The sequence below is a fragment of the Hylobates moloch genome, unplaced genomic scaffold (assembly GCF_009828535.3).
Source record: "Hylobates moloch isolate HMO894 unplaced genomic scaffold, HMol_V3 SCAFFOLD_1, whole genome shotgun sequence".
Taxonomy (NCBI): Eukaryota; Metazoa; Chordata; class Mammalia; order Primates; family Hylobatidae; genus Hylobates; species Hylobates moloch.
Window position 1 is genome coordinate 228,485,837 of NW_026652276.1, and position 19,897 is coordinate 228,505,733.

The following is a 19,897-nucleotide window of genomic DNA, read 5'->3' on the forward strand; positions in this document are numbered from 1 at the left end:
GTTCTAGCTCCTATCTCCAACCTGAAACCAATTATTTTTGCAAAGTCACATTTATTAAACTATAATATTTACACAGGTATGTTTAAGAGTTGTAGATGCAAAGTTTGATTACTTTTCACAAAGTAGATGCCACTACATAACCAAAATCCAGACCAAATTTTTACCTGTGCCCCAGTGAACCCCTTATAACCCTTTCTGAAACCTACCCTGCCAAGTAACCACTGTTCTGACTTCTGAAACTACAGGTGTGTTTTCCCGTTTATGAAGTTTAACTCTTAATTTAAGAGTATGAGATATACTGTTTTGTGTCTGGCCTCTTTTGCTTAATATTAAATTTGACAGATTCTTCTATGCAGAAGATAGTATAGTTCATTCCCGTTGCTGTGTATGTGAGTATATTACAACTTGTCTTCTATTTTACTGTAGATGGATATTTGCGTTGCTTCTAGTTTGGAAGAAATTCAAATACTGCCACTAGAAACATTCTTGAATATGTCTTTGGTGAATATATATTCTTTTCTTTCCTCTTATTTTTAAACTTCTATTTTAAGTTTAGGGATACAAGGGCAGAGGTTTGTTACATAGGTAAACTTGTGCCATGGGTTTGTTGTACAGATTATTTCATGACCCACGTATTGCATCACCCTAGTCCCATTAGTTATTTTTCCTGATCCTCTCCCTCCTCCCATCCTCCGCCCTCTGAAAGGCCCCAGTGTGTGTTGTTTCCCTCTGTGTGTCCATGTGTTCACATCATTTAGCTCCCACTTATAAGTGAGAACATGCAGTATTTGGTTTTCTGTTCCTGTGTTAGTTTGCTAAGAATAATGGCCTCCAGCTCCATTCGTGTTCCTGCAGAGGACATGACCTCATTCTTTTTTTATGGCTACATAGTATTCCGTGGTGTATATGTACCACATTTTCCTTAGTCAGTCTATAATTGATGGGCATTTAGGTTGATTCCATGTCTTTGTGTATTCTAACAGTTTACATCACTATCAGCAGAGGATGAGAATATTAGAGTTCTCATTACTCTGTAAGCTTGTCAACACTTAATAGTATATCTATATCATTTGAGCTATTCTCATGAGTATGTCATAATACTACCTCTTTTTATAGACCTTATTTTTCCTTAAAGTAACTCATTTATTTTAACTGTAGGACAAATGCAGAAAACTCAGGCAAAAGAGAAAGATTACCTTTAACAAAACCATCAGAAATGAGATATCAAAAATCACCTGAAATGTACCACCTAAAGAAGACTAATAACATTTCCAGTGTTAGTCGGTTAGACCTTTCCTTTGTTTGTGCTTTCAAGTACAGTCATGTGCTGCATACCAACATTTCAGTCAACTACAAGCCACATATGTGACGGTGGTCTCAGGAGATTATAATGGAACTGAAAAATTCTTAACACCTGGTGACATCTCAGCTGTTGTATCCATAGCCCACCACATTACTCATGTGTTTGTGGTGATGCTGGTGTAAACAAACCCACTGTGCTTCCAGTCATATAAAAGCATAGCACGTACAATTATAAGCAGTATATAATGCTTGATAATGAAAATCAGCTATGTTACTGATTTATGTATTTACTATACTATACTTTGTTATTTTAGGGTGTATTCCTTGTACTTCTTTTTAGGTTTGCTGTAAAACCATATTCAATGTTATGCTGGCAGCAGCCTCATGCATCCCATGTTTACTGTGTCTCTTGAATGTATCATGTGCTTTTGTGCTTGATTTAATTACACATTGTTTTATTCATCACAGTCCTTAATCATCAAAATTCATGGCTAATGTGTCAGAAAGAGGCCATGTCCGGTGATTGACCTGAAAGCTAAATTAAAAGTGATTAAGAACTGCAAAGATGGAAAATCAGTAATGGTTATTCTCACCAGTCAGGTCTGTCCCATTCCGCCATAGCCATGATCTTGAAGAATGAGAACAAAATGATGGAAGCTGAAAAGATCTTCTTCATTGAAGGCAATGAGACTAACAAAAGTTCAGGAAGAGCCTATATCAGATATGGAGAAATTTCTGATGACCTGGAATGAAGACCAGGCACAGACGTGAATTCCTCCCAGCACCATGATGATCACAGCCAAGCAAGAAGTTTGTTCGCAATGTTGAAAGAAAAGGCCAGACCCCAACTACAATGTTGAATTTACTGCTAGCTCTGGGTGTTTAAATGATTCAAGAACTGTTTTTCATTACGTTATGTGAAAGTAAGTGGTGAGTCTGCAAGTGCTGATGTGAAGACAGCTGAAGAATTTCTGAAAACTCTAGTTTTCAGTTGATTAGTGATAAGCTGATTGTGAAGGGGAATTGCTTGTCAGAGCAAATCTTCAATATGAAGGAAACTTCTGTATTCTGGAAACCAACGCCTTAAAGCACTATTATCCCTAAGGGGGCCAAGTCAGTGCTGGATGTCAGGTTTTTAAGGACGGAATAACTGTCTCACTTTGGAGAAATGTTGCAGGCTACAGATAGAAACTTTTAATGATATGGCACATGAAGACCCCAGGGTCTCCAAGCATATCACTAAACACACACTGCTGGTAAACTAGAGGAGCCATAAGATGTCATGGATGACCGAGCTCCTTTCCAAGATGCCATTCTGAATTATTATGCCAGCAAAATGAGAAGTACTAGTGGAGAATAACATACCTTTCAGGATTTGCTTATTGTTGGTGATGGTCCCATACATGCTACTTTTATTGGTGATCTCCATCCCAATATCAAAGTAATGCTTTTCCCTCCAAACACCACCTCTTTGATTCAACCAACGCATCAAGACATTAAAGCAGTTTTTAAGGCCTATTACCTGAGAAGGACCTTTGTCCTGGCTGCTGAAAAAAAAAAAAAGACACTAATGCAATTCTGGAAGGATTACAACATCTCTGACTCCATCAAGAATCTTGTTTGGGCTTGGGGTGGTGTCGCTAAGGAGTGTATAAATGGCAGCTGAAAGGAGATACTCAAGAGGTTCATCAATGACTTCAAAAGATTTTCTGAGGATGAGCAGGTTGGAAAAATCAACAAGGTGGTGGTTGAACTGGCAGACAACTTGAACCTGAGTGTGGATGAGGATGACACTGAGGAGCTCCTGGAGGTTCTTGAGAAATTGACTAATGAGGAGTTGTTGGAATAGAACATATAGCTGAAGAAGAGGCAACAGAAAAGGAAACTGCAGGAGAAGAATAGGAAAACCCCCCAAGGAAATTCACAGTGAAAGGTTTAGAAGAAGTTTTTACAGACCTCAACAAACTCCTTAAAAAGTTTAAAAACATGGGCCCCAAAACTGAATGGTTTCTTCATAGAGGAATGTTCATAGTGCATTATCTACTGATAAGCAAATCTATGATTAAAAAAAGAAAGAAACCCAGCAAAACTTCATAAACATATTTCTGAAAAGAGTGACACATCTTTAAGAAGAGCCTCAAGCAGGTCCTTCAGGAGCCATTCTAGAAGCGGGCATTGTTATCACAGTAGACGGCAGCTCCATGGGTGTCATTGCCCCAGAGAACGTCCCAGTGGGACAAGGTGTAGAGGTGGAAGACAGCAGTAGTGACCCTAACCCTGTATAGGCCTAGGCTACTGTGTGTGTTTGGGTCTTCGTTTTTAACAAAAAAGTTTAAAAAGTAAAAATAAAAAATTAAAGATTGAAAAATATATAAAAATCTTAAGGTAAGGATATAAAGAAAGAAAATATTTTTGTATGGCTGTGCTTCAAGCTAAGTGTTATAAAAGAGTAAAAAATAATTAAAATTTATAAAGTAAAAATTTATAGTAAGCTAAGGTTAATTATCAAAGAAAGAGAAAAGTTTTCTATATATTTAGTGTGGCCTAAGCATCCAATGCTTCTGGCATCTACAGTACTGTACAGTGGTGTCCTAGGTGTTCACATCCTGTTACCACTCACTGACTCACTCAGAGCAACTTCCAGTCCTGCAAGCTCCATTTTTGTTAAGTGCCCTATATAGGTGTGCTTTTTTTTAATCTTTTATATTAATTTTTACTGTATTTTTTCTATGTTTAGATATACAAACACTTACCATGGTGTTACGGTTGCCTAAGGTATCCAGTACAGCAACACACTGTACAGGTTTATAACATAGGAGCAATAGGCTATACCATATAGCCTAGCTGTGTAGTAGGATATACCATCTGGGTTTAAGTACATTCTATGATGTCCGTACAATGATGAAATTACCTAATGATGCATTTCTCAGAACATACCCCCATTAAGGGACATATGACTAGACATAAAATAAGATTTTACACAAAATCTTGTTACTTCATATAACAAAATGCAATATAAAACTTTCAAAACAAATAAATACACTTATGCCCCATAAATGTTAATGTGAAAATCATATTTCATCAAAAATCTATATTGCTATGTTAAAATTAACAGCCTTGTAACATATCTTTGCATAGGACCCTAATTAATTTTCTTAAAATAAGTCCCAAAGTGGAATTCTTGTGTCAAAAACTATGTATTTTGTTACAGCTTTCAAAGACTACTGTTAGACAATATTGTATCCTGACCAACTATATGCTACCACCATCCTACATTTTTACCCAAGCTGGATGTGGGAATTCTTATTTAGGTCATTGTGACACTAGTTTATTGGTAGTCGTTACTGGTAGTGAAACAGTGACTCCAGTTCACTTCCCAGCCAGCCATCCTGGAGGGGCTGTGGGTGCCGGACAAGCCCCAGCCTCCCATCTGCATGCTCAATTCCACTCTTCTTTTGTTTCCCATTGGTACCACCATTGTCCGCCTCCTGGACTCATCTCTTGGTCTTCTCCATCCTTCCAGCTATCATATCATGACCATATCAGGCTTAGACTCCCCCCTAATATTTCTTCACTACCATAAACTAAACTATGTTTTCCATCCTAAGTACAAACATTTCACTAACACCCGTCATCTGTTTGTGAGGCAGCAGCAGGAGCAGGTAACCTACGGTTCTGCTTTCTCTATGCTCTTCTAGAAATAGGGGAGCTTAGATTCTCCCTGGATCCCATCTTCTAGAGATGGCATTACTGGTCTCATATTCTATTTTCCTTCATGTATTGAAACTTTTGTTATTAATAGCTTCTGACTAAAGTGAAAATGTCAATGTGTAAAATATATGGGGTAATGTGTTCCACAATATCCAAAGAAAAGCTCTGAAACAGTCCCCTGTAATTCTGGATTTTCTGTTTTGCTTTTGTTTTTTAAATTTCTGGGTTATTGCGTCCATGTGGTCTAAGTCCTGCATCAATCCTGAATACACGGCAGCAGTGATAAAGGGAAGACCTGAGGTCCGTGTTCCAATTCACCAGAGGTGTGAATGCCCTGGACGTTCTCCTTCTGATAGGGACAGGAGGCAGAGAAATTCTAGGCAGAAAAGGGTGGATCCCCAACAAAACCCCACCCTCAAACCTGGGACCACAGTCCAAAGTGAGAACTTACATCTCCGTTTCTGGCTCAAATATTTCCTTTTCCAAAACCACCTGTGGCCCTGCCCCATCCTGTGCCTATAAAAACCTCATGCTCAGCCAGCAGAGAGAGGTGAAGCAGCTGGACATCAGAGACTGTGGCTGGATGTTGGAGAGAAGTGGCTTGACTTTAGAGGGAGAGCTTGACAGCATAACTTTGGAGAAGAATCTGGCCAGAGATGGCCAGACGTCAGGGGAAGATTACCTTCCCATTCTATTTGCTTTTCAGCTCCCCTTCCAACTGAGAGCCACTTCCATTGGCAATAAAATCCCCCACAGTTGCCATCCTTCAGGTTGTTCGTATGACCTCTTTTCTCCTGAATGCCAGGCAAGAGCCTGGGTGCCACTAGTGTGGATAAAAAAGGCTGTCACACTTGCCCTTTGCCCTTGCTGGAGGGCAGCCACCTCATGTGAGTAGGCAGAGGGACGACTAAGCTGTTAACACTCAAGCCGTCCATGGATGGCAGAGCTAAAAGAGCACTGTAACACTCCCTCTGGACCTTCAGGGTTCATGGGCATCATGCCAGACTCTGCCACGGGGCCTGCATGAAGTTCGTTCCTGCTGGTCCCCAAAAGCACTCGCTCTCAGCTCCTGCCTCCACTTACCTGTGTGCTCCTTCCCATGAGGGGTGGAGCACAGAGGATCCGAGTGTGTGGAGCTGGCTCCTGCCTGCACTGAAGCAGCCAGTTGGTTCCAGTGTTTGTGCACTCCAGTTCTCACCTCGCTCACTTTCATGCTCTTTCCTGCAAGGAGTTGACAGCTGTGAGCTGGGCAAATGAGGCACCCGGTTGCAAGTTCCATGAAGGGCTCGGGGAAATATCCTGCTTCACTTCCATCTGGAGCCAGTGCTTTGTAAAGTGCACTGACAATAACAAAGTGTAGAGAAGGACCGGACACAGGCTGAACTGAGCTTCTTGAAGAGGCTGCAGCTCTCAGAGCAACGCTGAGAAAACTGGTCCTTCAGCTATAGACACAGACTCAAGAACTCCATTTTTCAAATTATGTCTCATGAAAAGCTGGTGTCCAGTGATGTTTATCTGAGAAAAAAGAATTTTTTTTGGCCAAAATAACTAGATAGATTTTTGTTAGACCTTATAATAAGAATTTTGAATTTCCTGAAAGTGGGATGGAATACAGAATGTTCCCCAAATTGTTTCCATGGAACAGCTAATAGCACATAGAACACTAGTATTTGCTGTGACATGATAAAGCTCAAGGCCAGAGATGCCTTGTGGGGCTCCCAAGTACTCCAATCTCAAGGTGTATGCCCTCCACTCACTAATTGACTCCTCTGGCTGTGATCAAGCTCTGAAAGGGAAGGAGGCTAATTCAAATGGGATGGCCCCAAAATAAAAGAAATAGTTTGCATTTATACCAGGATATGGGCTATACCTGCTTACAGTACCCTTTATGCAATCTCCAGTTCATTAACTCTAGTAGATATTGTGAAGATACTATCAAAAAGAGGTTATGTTTGCCCAAATTAGGGAAGCCCTAAGGGATTCTGTATCTCCTTTTTGTAGAGAGTTTGTTAGAAAATCAGATACTGGTCTGAGAAAAATGCTGATTTGGATGGTCAAGAGACTAAAAAAAAGTACTTTAAAACATCAGAATGAAATCATTGAAGGCAATCCTTAGCTTTATGTTGTGCTGTGCTCCTGGACAAGATGGTGTAAGTTGAGATGTTATGTCAAATCTGATTTTTCTATAGGAAAAAATTGTAATTTAGGGAGGTATAGTTCTAGCCATGTTCCTAATACCCAAAAGTTAATCAGAATTACCACAAACGATCTACTCATTTAAGTATAAGTAGCCCACAAATACCATGTTAAACTTTCTAAATTTGAATTGTTTAAAAAAGCAAAGTTATAGAAAATGACATTTATGACCCATTATCAGAAGCTTTTGATCCAATACTAGAATATTAGAGGCTTTTGTGCTAAACTCTTATCTTTCTTATAAATTCTAGCCTTTATTTATCTGTTTTAGGAAGGCAGGTGGCAAAGCATGGCAGGGAATACTTTCAGAAGGTTCATGGAATCCAGGAAGAAAATTCCTTGGGAAACTTTGGACCGGATTCTCAATAAACCCTTCAGAGAGACTTAAAGCTGGTAAAAGACCTTTTGGGAAAGTGATCCAGGGGGGCCTCCACTTTGTTTCTCTGGATATTTCTCTGTTGAAATATAGGTGTCAAACACGTCCCATTTTAGATGCTCTTCAGACTTCAAAACATTACCTTCCTGCTTTCAGGGAGCCATTTCATCAGCTTTTGTACTGTGTATTCACTGTGGACCCTGCTGTTATGCAAGGTACCACCATGGCTAAAAATTCACAAGACCATTCTTATTTGCACTGATTTTTTTTTTATTTGATCTTTCACAATGTTGCTGCTTCTGTTTCAAAAACGTCTCAAAGCTTTGATTTGATTGCAGCTGGATTCAAGGATACCCAAAGCCAAGTTTGATCCTGAATTCCCCAAATCAAAAGTTATTTCATTTCAGATGAATGTTCTATACCTGGCCATAATAGTGAACAGCAACCATTACTAGAACATGCTTTTGATTTTTTTTATTAACAGTCATTTTTATGATTTGGAAACATAATTAGAAGATTCCGATTCCAGACTACAAATCAATGGATTTGATTCTACTACACATTTGTCAATAAAGAGCAATGGTATCAAAGGAAGCAATTGACCTGGCTTTAAATTTCTTTCATTCTGTAAATTGTACATTAGGCATGATTTGTGTAGCCAACTGGCTCCTCTGCTACACTGCTGCAGTTCAGTTGTTGGTATTGTCTGGAAGGAACAAACAAAGTTGTGGAAGTGCGTGAGTTAGTTGGAGGTAATTGCCACGTAACTGATTCTCATTCATGTTCTGAGCGCTGTGCTATTACATACATTATTTTATTTAATACTTGCAACATCCTTATTCCTATTTTTTCAGCTAAGTAAAAACATGAGGCTCAGAATAGTGAAGTAATTATTCACAGAGAGGGAAGATCAGCAGTATAGATTAAGTTGGAATAAATCTACAGCTCATCCTCTTTCACTATAGCATGATGCTTTCTAGCTATATGAGAAGAAAACCTCATTATTCTATTACCCCATTGAGAAAGTACTGTTCTCTCTTGTTCAGCTGTCTGCTTTACTTAGCTCCGATGAAATCTAAATTAAATGCTCTGCTGCTGATGATGTCAGTAACACTCTGGTGGTACTAACCATAGTTCTGGGGAGTGAATGGGAAGAATGGCCAAGGCTGGAGTTGGAGACATTAGATTTTGAGACACAGACCAACTGAAACGAGACTGTGTTTAATGTTAATAATAGGAGTTTAAATGAATCATTGAAAAATCAGAGAAAGTTTTCTGAAATATAGGAAGCAAATGCTACCTATACTTCTTTATGACTTTCAAATTAAAAGGTAATTTTCAATACATATTAAATGGTACAAAAATCAGTGGGGCTTTTTAAAAATTTCAAGCTTTATAAGATAAAATAATAAAACATGTGCCAAATATGTCTGAAGACTATTAAATGTAAATGGTATATCGTTAAATGCACTGGCTGTTTGGGAGAGGTATAATAAACAAGAGACACATTGTAGCTATGACTGTGACGATTTACTTTTTTTTAATTCTGGAGGAAATTTCCAACTGTGGAATATATAAGCAGAAAGGAAATGAATAATGCATCTAACTAGCATGAGATACTAAGCCTCACTCCCGTTGTGGACAGACAATATACAAGAAAAGATTTTGGTGGAAAGGTGTAGGTGCTATTTAAGTGGAGGATATTCTTTATTGAAAACATATCCAGCAACATCTGAATGCCAAATAAAAGACTTTACAGTTTCATCTCTCCTTAGAGAGCATATTTTTTAGTTGTTGTTTTGTCTGGGAGAAAATTGCAGTTTAAGATTTACAAACCACTTCATTTACAAATGCTATTACTGTAGTTTCTGCCTCTGAAAATGTTTAAAGCTGCAGACAATGAAAAGACATAGTATTAGAGTTTTTCCTTACAAAGAAATCTCTCATTCTATTGTAAAAAATGAGAATATAAAAATACAATATTATTTATAGAGTTATTTACATAAGTAGCATTTCGATGTGCCTTGCTGAGTCTTGGAGATGTTAGAAAGCAGAATATCTGAGAAAACATATTTCACTTCGTTGTTTAAATGCAATAGAGATCAAGAGATTATCTTCATCATGATAAGATTCAAAGAAATTTACACTGGTGGTTGGAGCTTGTCCATAAAATTTATACCTTATTACAATATAGACTATAGGTTGTTACTTTTTTTTCCTCAAGGGAGGTAAGGTTAGATTTTTCACTATTTAGTTTGAGACTCTTTAGTTGATAACTGAAACTTTTCTTTTAGCATTCAATTTGTTCTTGAATTTTTTTTATTTTAGCATATATTTCTAAAAATTATGCATGATCAGGTTTTTTTTCCCCATTTTCCTATCAGCTGTTTATCTTAGATCTTCCTTCATGGATGTGTTAGTTTCCTGGGATTGCCAAAAGAAATCACCACAAACTTGGTGTCTTAAAACAACAGAAATTTATTCTCTCAGCAGTTCTAGAAGCCAGAAGTTTGATATCAAGGTATTCATAAGGCCAAACTTCCTTCAAAGGCTCCAGGGAAAAATCCTTCCCTGCCTCTTCCATATTCTGGTAGCTCCAGGCATTTATTGGCTTGTGGTAGTATCACTCCAGTCTCTGCCTCCGTCTTCACAAGGCCTTCCATTCTGTGTCTCAAATCAAATCTCTTTTCTCTTATAAGAACACCAGTCACTTGACTTAGGGCCCACCCAAATCCAGGATGATTAATTTTCAGATCCTTAACTTAAATATATCTGCAAAAATCCAACTTCTCAATTTCCAAATAAGATCACATTTCCAGGCACTAAGCTATATTAATCAGGGTTCCCCAGAGAAACCGAACCAACAGGATATGTAAATGACCCTTATGGGAGACCACTAGTGTCAATCCTGGTTCAACTCTGAAGGCATGAAAATCATGAGTGCTGGTATCTGAGGGCAGGTACTCAAAAAGAAGAAATTTTCTCTTTCTCCACCTTGTTTTAAATTCAGTCCCTCAATGGATTGGATAATTCATGTGGGTGGTCTTCTTTACTCACTGTACTGGTTCAAATGCCAATCTCTTCTAGAAACACTTCACAGACACACCCAGAAATGATGTTTTACTAACTATCTAGGCATCCTTTAGCACAATCAAGTTGACACATAAAATTAATCATCACACAGAGGTTAGGGTTTGGGCATGTATTTTAGAGGGATTCAGGTGAATGTATTACAAGATGTGAAAAATAGACTTTGGAGTTAGGCAAAACTGAGTGAAAAACATGGATCTGCCACTCACATTGAGGAAATATGATCATGCCCATAATTCTTTAGAGCACAAGTTTCCCCCTTTTAAAAATAATGATATTTTAATAATTGTGATGATACTAGCTTCATACATGTCGTATTAGATAATAGATAGCATGCATTGTAAGATAATGTGTATAAAGCAATTAGCTCCCTGCTTTGCCAATAAAATGGCCATTGTTATTGTTATTGATTATATGGATTTTATTTTTCTAATTAGAGTAATTCCATTGACTTCAATTTCTATAGGGTTCTTCTTTTCTTTTTATGCAGCAGAAGTTACAAAAGAGAATGTGACATGAATCATGTCTGTACTGAAAGTAGAAATATGATGACTAATTTTGTTCTAAATGAAGAATGTTTTCTTATGGAATTATTGTAAGAATTAAATGGAAAAAAATGTATGTAAAGTACTTAGCAGTTAGCATTTAGTGTTAGCTACTATTATCAACAATTCCTTAAAACCTGCTAGGGTTACGTTAACCATGGCAACACAAACTCTGTTTTACTTAGTAATATATTTATTTTCTAATTGACAAACAAAATTGTATTCTTTTACTATATATAATATATTGTTTTGAAGTATATATGTATTATGGAATGACTAGCTCTAGATAACTAACATATGCACTGCCTCATATAGTTATCATTTTTGTGGATATTTTGCATTCATTCTCTTAGCATTGTTTAAGAATACAATGTATGACTAACTATAGTCTCTGTGTTGTACAATAGGCGTCTTTAACTTCCTCCTATCTAATTGAAATTTCATATTCTTTGACCAGTATCTTCCCAACCACCATCCACCAACTACCCCAGCCCCTGGTAACTACCATTCTATTCTCTACTTATATGAGATCAACTTTTTAAGATTCGATTTATGTGGGCAATCATGCAGTATTTGTCTTTGTTTCTTTGGTTGGTTTGTTTCACTTAACATAAGGTCCTCCAGGTTCATCCATGTTGTCACAAATAACAAGATTTCCTTCTTTTTCATGGCCGAATATAGTACTCCACTGTGTATACATACAGCATTTTCTTTATCCATTCACCCGTCAATGGATACTTAGATTGACTCCATCTCAGCTATTGTGAGTAATGCTGCAGTGAACGTGAGAATGTAGATATCTCTTTGACATACAGATTTCATTTCCTTTGGGTATATCCTCAGTAGCGGGATTGCTGGATCACATAGGAGTTCTGTTTCATTAATTTTCTTTGAGGAACCTCCATACTGTTTTAAATACTGGCTAATTTACATTATCACCAACATCAGGCAAAGGTTCTCCTTTCTTTACATCCTCACCAACACTTGTTATCTTTGGTCTTTTTGACGTTCTGAGAAGTATGAGGTCATGTCACATTGTAGTTTTAATTTATCTTTCCCTAATGATTAGTGATGTTGAGCATTTTTTCATATAGCTATTGACCATTTTTTATATCTTCTTTAGAGAGATTCTATTTAGAGTCGTTGCTCATTTTTAAATTGTGCTATTTGTTTTTGTTTGTTCTGCCATGGAGTTGTTTGAGTTCCTTGTTTATTTTGGATATAAACCCCTTATCAGATGTGTGGTTTGCAAATATTTTCCCCCATTCCGTAGGTTTTCTCTTTACTCTGTCGATTGTTTCCTTTGCTGTAGAATAGCTTTCTATTTTGATGCAATCCTATTTGTCTATCTTTGCTTTTGTTGCCTGTGCTTTTGAAGTTATATCCAAAAATTGTTGCTCAGAAAAACGTCATGTAGCTTTTTTTTCTATGGTTTTTCAACGAATTTCACAGTTTGGGGTCTTATATTTCAGCTTTTAATCCATTTTAAGCAGATTTTTATATATGGTGTGAGATAAGGATCTAATTTTATTATTAAATATGTGGATATCCAGTTTTCCCAGCACCATATATTGAAGAGACTGTCCTTTCTCCACAGTGTGTTTATAGTACCTTTGTTGAATATTATTAGTTATAAGTGCACAAATTTATTTCTGGAGTTCCTATTTTGTCCCATTGTTCTACAGGTCTGTTTTTATGCCAGTGTTGTGATGTTTTGGTTACTATAGCTATGTGGTATATTTTGAAATCAGGGAGTGTGATGCTTCCAGTTTTGTTCTTTTTGCTCAATATCACACACTCCTTTCTAAACTTCATCATCGTTTAGGGTATGTAATACAATTGATAAATGCATATATAATTATATGTCTTTTCAAATAATTGATAACCAAAGCTTGATAACCAATCATAGTTTTACATACTAACTGGCAATTCCTTTCTAACTTGCCCTGAATCTTATTTTATAGATATACATTTCCAGAATGTTACATGAGCCTTCAGTTTAACTCATCAATACTCAGCTATCCAAAAGTCCTCATTGCCTTGCAGCAGTTTTTCCCAATACCAGGGCCATGTTCTTAGCTGGCTTTGAAAAATGTTTTGAAGAGGCATCTTCTCCAGAAATCTTTTGAAACTGATCTCCCCAAATATGAATGGTGCTAGGATTATTTTACTAATAATTGAACCTTCTAATGCTTTTCTCTTTGTTACTGATTTCTTTTGTGGTATTAATTTTTAAAGTGCTTGATTTCCGAGTTGATTATTTGCTATATTAATCATATGTCTTTCAAGGTCTTGGCTTTGTTAATGCTGTCTTAAGTGACTACAGAATGAAGACTTCTAACTTTCAGGTAAAGATTCCGCCTTTTTTATTCAGGACAGGTCCAAAAAATGGCAAGATAACAGCAAGGGGAATCATTTGCCTGCAGGCAGTTTGGTTAAAATTCTTCTCCCTTAGTTCTCATATACACATTATAATTTGCATTTTAATTTTAATGTCTTCACAACCATGAAAGCATATTTAGGTAAATGTGCTAATTAGGTCTTTGTAAACAACCATATGTTATTTTGGTTTATGAAATTTAAAGAGCAATTAAAAACACATATATTTACTACTTATAGGTGGGAGTGGGAATGACTTTAATCTGCAAAGTGTAAGTGAATCTGAGGAAAAAGCTAAATTAGAGATGTGTTGAATGATCTTTTGGAAGAAACTGAAAGAAATTTGAAACTTTTCTTCGGAAAACCATAGGGCCAAATGATGCTACACATTGAGCCTCGCCATAATTAAATCAAAATACTTGAAAATTATGTTTCAAACCTCTTTTCAACTAGTGTACTTCCCTTAGAGAAATCTTCAAAAGAAATCTGTGGTATGTTTATTGTTAATGAAAGCATGTCATTCTTTCTCTGGTGACTTACCCGTTTTTATCAGTTTCACTGTGAAGAGCAGAGTGATATATGAGTGTGATAACCTAAGATGACATCTTATAGTGTAATCCATTATCTGAAAGATTTAAGGAAAAAGCTATCTGAAAAAACATAATTAAGAAAATAAACGTTTTTAGACATATAATAAAGATCTTTTATGGTTTTGGTTCAGGAACATCCATTTCTAGAATATGATACACTAAGGAAATAGTCTGCCAATCATCTAAATAACACTTGTATTTTGATTTTTCTTGGTTTGGCTTCTCCACAAAGAAACTAACAAATCATTAACAAGGATTAAGAATAAAAAAGTATCTAAAGATTTTTTAGAAATGGATTGAGGAAGTAGATTAAAAGGAGACTCAGAGAAAAGAGACAGTGTTTTTTTGTTTTTTTGTTTTTTTTCCTTGAGACGGAGTCTCACTCTGTCGCCCAGGCTGGAGTGCAGTGGCGCAATCTCGGCTCACTGTAAGCTCCGCCTCCCAGGTTCACGCCATTCTCCTGCCTCAGCCTCTCCAAGTAGCTGGGACTACAGGCGCCCGCCACCACGCCCGGCTAATTTTTTTTTTTGTATTTTTAGTAGAGACGGGGTTTCACTGTGGTCTCGATCTCCTGACCTCCTGATCCACCCACCTCGGCCTCCCAAAGTGCTGGGATTACAAGCGTGAGCCACTGCGCCCGGCCGAGACAGTGTTTTCTAAAAATATGGCCTCGTTGTAAATGTGTATTTATTTTCTCACCAATAAAAATAGGCAATATATTGTTTATTGTCTGGATAGTTGGACTTGACTTTGTTTTTGGCTCCTGATTCTTGGTCTGAGTCTAAGGAACCAATAAAAATCTCTTGATGTGCCTCATAAGTAACTCCCACTTGACCCCATTCCAGGAGCTAAAGAATCTCATTGGTTCAACAAATTCCCTTGAACCTTGCTTTGGAATTATTTATTTATAATAATTATATTATTTTCTGTTTGCCTTAGTTGATTTAAGAAGTCTTTAATATGAGGTCAGGATCATAATGTATAGATACAGAACTCCTTAAAAATAAACCCCAAATCTAAAATCAGGATTGAAAAAAGGATAGAAGTGAAATCAACCAAAGTAAATGTTTAAAATATGCATTCTTAGCTGTGCTTATTCAAATTGGTCAACTCTGACTATCTTAGTTTCTTTTTTTTTAATTCCACTGGTTATAGATTCTAAATTTCATGCATTCCTTCTTGCCTTAAACTGTGATCTGTAACCTGTGCCTTCACTCAAATCACTATTTTAGCTCTTTCACAAACATCAAATAGCAAAGGGCAATATGGATATTTTATTAGACTTGCACAGATCAGAAACAAAAATGTGCACACAGGTTCAGGGGACTACGTGCAGCATTTCTGTAAGGAAATAGTGGGTGTGAGGTATAGAGAGAAAACTTTCCCATCATCAAGTTCCTGGACACTATGGTACTGCACTTGTCCCACTATAATTCCTTAAAAGTGTAGCGACTACTTTTCACCTTTATAATAATGACAGTACTTCTAAAGGGCCCCTACGATAGCAACGAGAATATCATCTGTTTTTCTTGGAGGTGGTAGTTTTCATCAAGCATATCAAGACATATGAGAAGATGGTATTTAAAATATTCAGCCAACAATATGTCCTGGGCACGGACCAGAATGAACACTGGCCAAAGTGCTAAAGCAATATATTGGGGCCCCGGCTGTTTCTGAGATGTGGGGACTTTTGTGAGGTCTACCCCAGTGTACACCTGGAGTAGATTCAGGGAATGTAAGCAGTAGATGTTTACCAATTATACAAAAGTATTTCAATACCTGAACTGCTGTGGCCATACCAGGGCATGTTCACTAAATATCAGCCATGGACTTTGCAAATTTAAGCAAGCAGACATTAAAATAAGTCATACAGTCATTCTGATGTTCTTGCCATTGCACATGCTCTCTCTCTCTCTGTCTCCCTCTCTCTATATCATTTATTATACGTTATAATAATAGTACATATAATAATAAATAGCATAAACTAATACCTACAAAATATATAATAATGTATTAGTCATATTAGACATATTCTTATACCCAATTAAATTTTTATTAATAGAATAAACATACTCATAAGGCTGGAGTGCAATTAATGCATAATTAATATATATGTTATATAACTCATGTATAAAGACAGAATATTTAACATTAGAATATTTTGTTATTCTTGTTTGGAATTGCTTTCAAAGTCCATTTCTGGTCCACATAAAGAAATTCATTTCAGGTTTTCATAGTCATAACTCACATGTTTGAAAGGGGAAGCTTCATGTGTATGAGATCATAGACCAAAGAGCATATTTGTAAACATCATTGGTTGTTTTCGTCTGTTTCATTTAGTTTTTATAGAAATAGAATGGATTTGGAAGCTTACTGTAAACACTGTAAAATGGTGAAGACTTAAGAAACTTTTTTAAATCTCTAAACTGCTGAGAGCTTCCTAGTATGACAAAATGGTGCTGTCTTTTAGTACTTAAATAAATATTCTTCATGAAACACTGCAGTTAAACTCAGTGGGTCGCATTTGTGCTTTGGGGTGTAAAGACCCCAAATATTAACCTGAGGAACCTAAAATCACACCAGAACTTTCTGAAACCTTTTCCCCCATGCTAGATGGGGTTCGGTCCAGGAGAAAAGTTTTACTTCTCTTCCCAGTGGGTCTTGTTTTAGAACTCTCCAGGGCAATGAGCTTCTCTGGTTTATCTTCCATCTTGTTTATTGTACCTAGTCTCTGACATGCAGAAATGACTTAATAAAGGTTTTCTGAATTCATATAATTCACCTCCTGAAAATTACCACCTTCTGATCTGAAAAAACTGTCTTCTCAACAGAAAGTTACTCATGTATCTGCTTCTGTAGATACAGTAGTCTCCCTTACCCATGGTTTAGCCTTCTGTACTTCCGGTTAACTGCAGTCAACTGTGGTCTGAAACTATCACAGTATTTTGCAAGAGAGAGAAAGAGACTACATTCATGTATATTTTATTACCGAAAACATGGCATATATAGGGTTTAGTGCTATCTGTGGTTTCAGGCATCCACTGGGGTCTTGGAATGTGTCGCCCATGGATAAAGGGGGAATTACCCTGCTAGATTTGGTAAAAAGGCAGACTAGTGGAGAGATCTTCTGAAAAAAGGAGATATGAAATGTGACTGAAGAGAAATGGAAAATATTGTATTAATTTATTAAAAGCAAAGATTACTAGAAGGTATTAAATTTTTGATATAATGTAGGTGACAGTGTGAGTGGGGAAAGACCTGTAACTGGAATAAGGGGATGAAATCCCCTGTCTTCTAGCCATACTCCAGTACATAAACGGCTAAAAAAAATGTGTATCAAAGCAATGTAATAAAGGATTACCATGATGAATTTTATGAGATTAAGCTGCAGTTAATTTCCTTATGCATTTAAGATTAATAAACTGCTAATTAGAATATGCAAATAAGGGTTTCTCAAGCCTAAAATATATTCCCTAGCACATTACCTATAAATCTCATTCGGTAAGTATTTTGTTATGTAATTGGGGAATAACAGATTGATGAGCCAATCTAATTATGTGAAATTTACATGTGTATTGTATTTTATAATAAAGGACATGAACTAATGTTAAAGTAGAGGAAAGTAGTTGTAACATTCATTACAGTTATTAATTACAAAAATTAACTTAGTTTGAAAGTACTTTGTGCCATATAAGCTATCAGCCACACCAGGTACTCTTACTACACATCTGGTGCATAATTGTCGGGTGAGACTGAGCCCATCAGCAATTACAGCAATTATTGGGACTCTTACATTTACAGCTGACACACATCACACCCAAGCACATATTTCTGGAATATTGCTGATCATCCAGGGACCTAGATAACAACTAATTGCCTCATCATGCAAAGTGGGGAAAGATATTCATATTTCTTACATCTTCTGTTTTGCATTATACACGTAGCAATGCCTGTTTGACAGCAAGCAACACATAAAAGCATATTAGAATAATTTTTGTGCCCAGTTAAGGTTTTTGGTTTTGGCTTCGATTTTTTAGTAAAGTAAGCATCTTCATGAGGCTGGAGGACATAAAGCAATTTTAAAGCTATTATGGGTAAAAAACATCTAAAGGGTTTACACACACACAAACACGATGAAGGAATTAGGAAGGACTCTAATGATCCTACTATTTACTACTTTGGCAAGATACCAAATGGAATAAGAATTAAAATCCTATTGAAAATTAATTCAACCGAGTGGCCAGAATGCTAAGAAGTATTCGGGGCATTTTCTTTCATATAATATATAACATTTACTAATATATTCAAGTAACAAAAGTTACCTTTATACAGTTCACCTGTACTCTGTGTATTTGTCCAACATTCCCATGAAGGACAAATGTAATTAATTTAATCCCAATTTAAACAAGTAAAAAATGAAACTTTGATATATGCAAACTGCAATTTGTAATCAATAGTGAGAAAATGGAAACTGCAGCCTTTGGAATCCAGTTCTGTGTTCTTTATACCTGTTTATTGCCAGATCTATGTGTGTAAATAAAATTCAACAAAGAAATGCCTGATAAGATTGGTTTTGTGGGCATTTATAGCACACTTAGTGAAAACATAATATCACCAAGCCTGCCATATTAGACCACTTTTATCCTATTTTTCTTACTTTAATCAATATTTTATTAAATTTGACTTAACTTTATGTATAAAGATACCGGTATCAACAATTACCTTGTCCATATTATTATCTCTTCCAGCTTTTTCAGAGCAGTTTGAACAAATGAATAAAAACTTAAGGAACGTAAAAGATGCCTAACTAATAAATATGGCACATGCATTATAATATTAAAAGGGAAGAATTCTCAACTTGTTATGTACACACTCAAGCTTTCTTTTTTTTTGAGTATTCAATTAGCACAGTAACCCTACAGAATCCGTTATTATCCTGTCCTCACTGTGAACAGAATAGAAAATTCCTCTTTTTTTTTTTTTTAATGACTGCCAAAATCTATGGCACTTGGCGTTGATGCATGACTAATTACTAATGTTTCAACAGAGTAAGTCAGATTCAATTGTAAAGGCATAAGTGAATTTAAAACCTACTTTTTCATTCTTTGATAATTTCTCTACCAATGGATGATAAGAAGAGATGATGCCGGTTTGAAATTCCTGACAAAAATTTAAAACTGCTTTTACGCTGTCTGCTATACTATTATTTTATTCTAACTGTGAGAAAAGTAGTAATGAGATCATCCTATTTCAACTACCATGACTTTAAAGAACATGACAGATACAATTTTTCAACAAATTAGGCTGTTTTCTGAAATACTAACCAAGTTTGCCATTTCAGAATAAAATGTTGCAAGAGCTGCTTCTGGCCCTAATGTGCCCTTATCAGCGTGTGTGTTTTTAATGTGGTTAAGGTTTAACATTCATTCCAGCTTCACCTATAGCTTGTCAGTATGCTTTATCACCATGGATTTTAAACACATTGAAGAAAATAATTTTTACCCCCAAAATTATTAAAGCCCCTACAAGGAACTTTACACTTTCAGGAAAAAAAATTATTTTCAAATAGAAACACCGCTTTGTGTCTTGACTTTTAGATCCCTATAAAAGCCAATAAGACAAATTTGATTCCATGGGAATTCTTTGTACTGGCGAAAAATATTACATGAACGATAATATAGGAGACCCTCTGTTATCTAAAATTATGC

The 19,897-nt window shown here is 36.3% G+C and overlaps 1 protein-coding gene and 1 long non-coding RNA gene across 2 annotated transcripts in view; both read left to right on the forward strand.

Annotated features, from left to right (window-relative positions):
• CNTNAP2 (contactin associated protein 2) overlaps positions 1–19,897 on the forward strand; it is a 1,422,658-nt gene that overhangs the window by 673,757 nt on the left and 729,004 nt on the right. The window lies entirely within an intron of this gene.
• LOC131381175 (uncharacterized) lies at positions 6,623–8,175 on the forward strand. The gene is made up of 2 exons (XR_009209720.1): positions 6,623–7,163; positions 7,481–8,175. It is a non-coding gene; the product is annotated as an uncharacterized LOC131381175 (long non-coding RNA).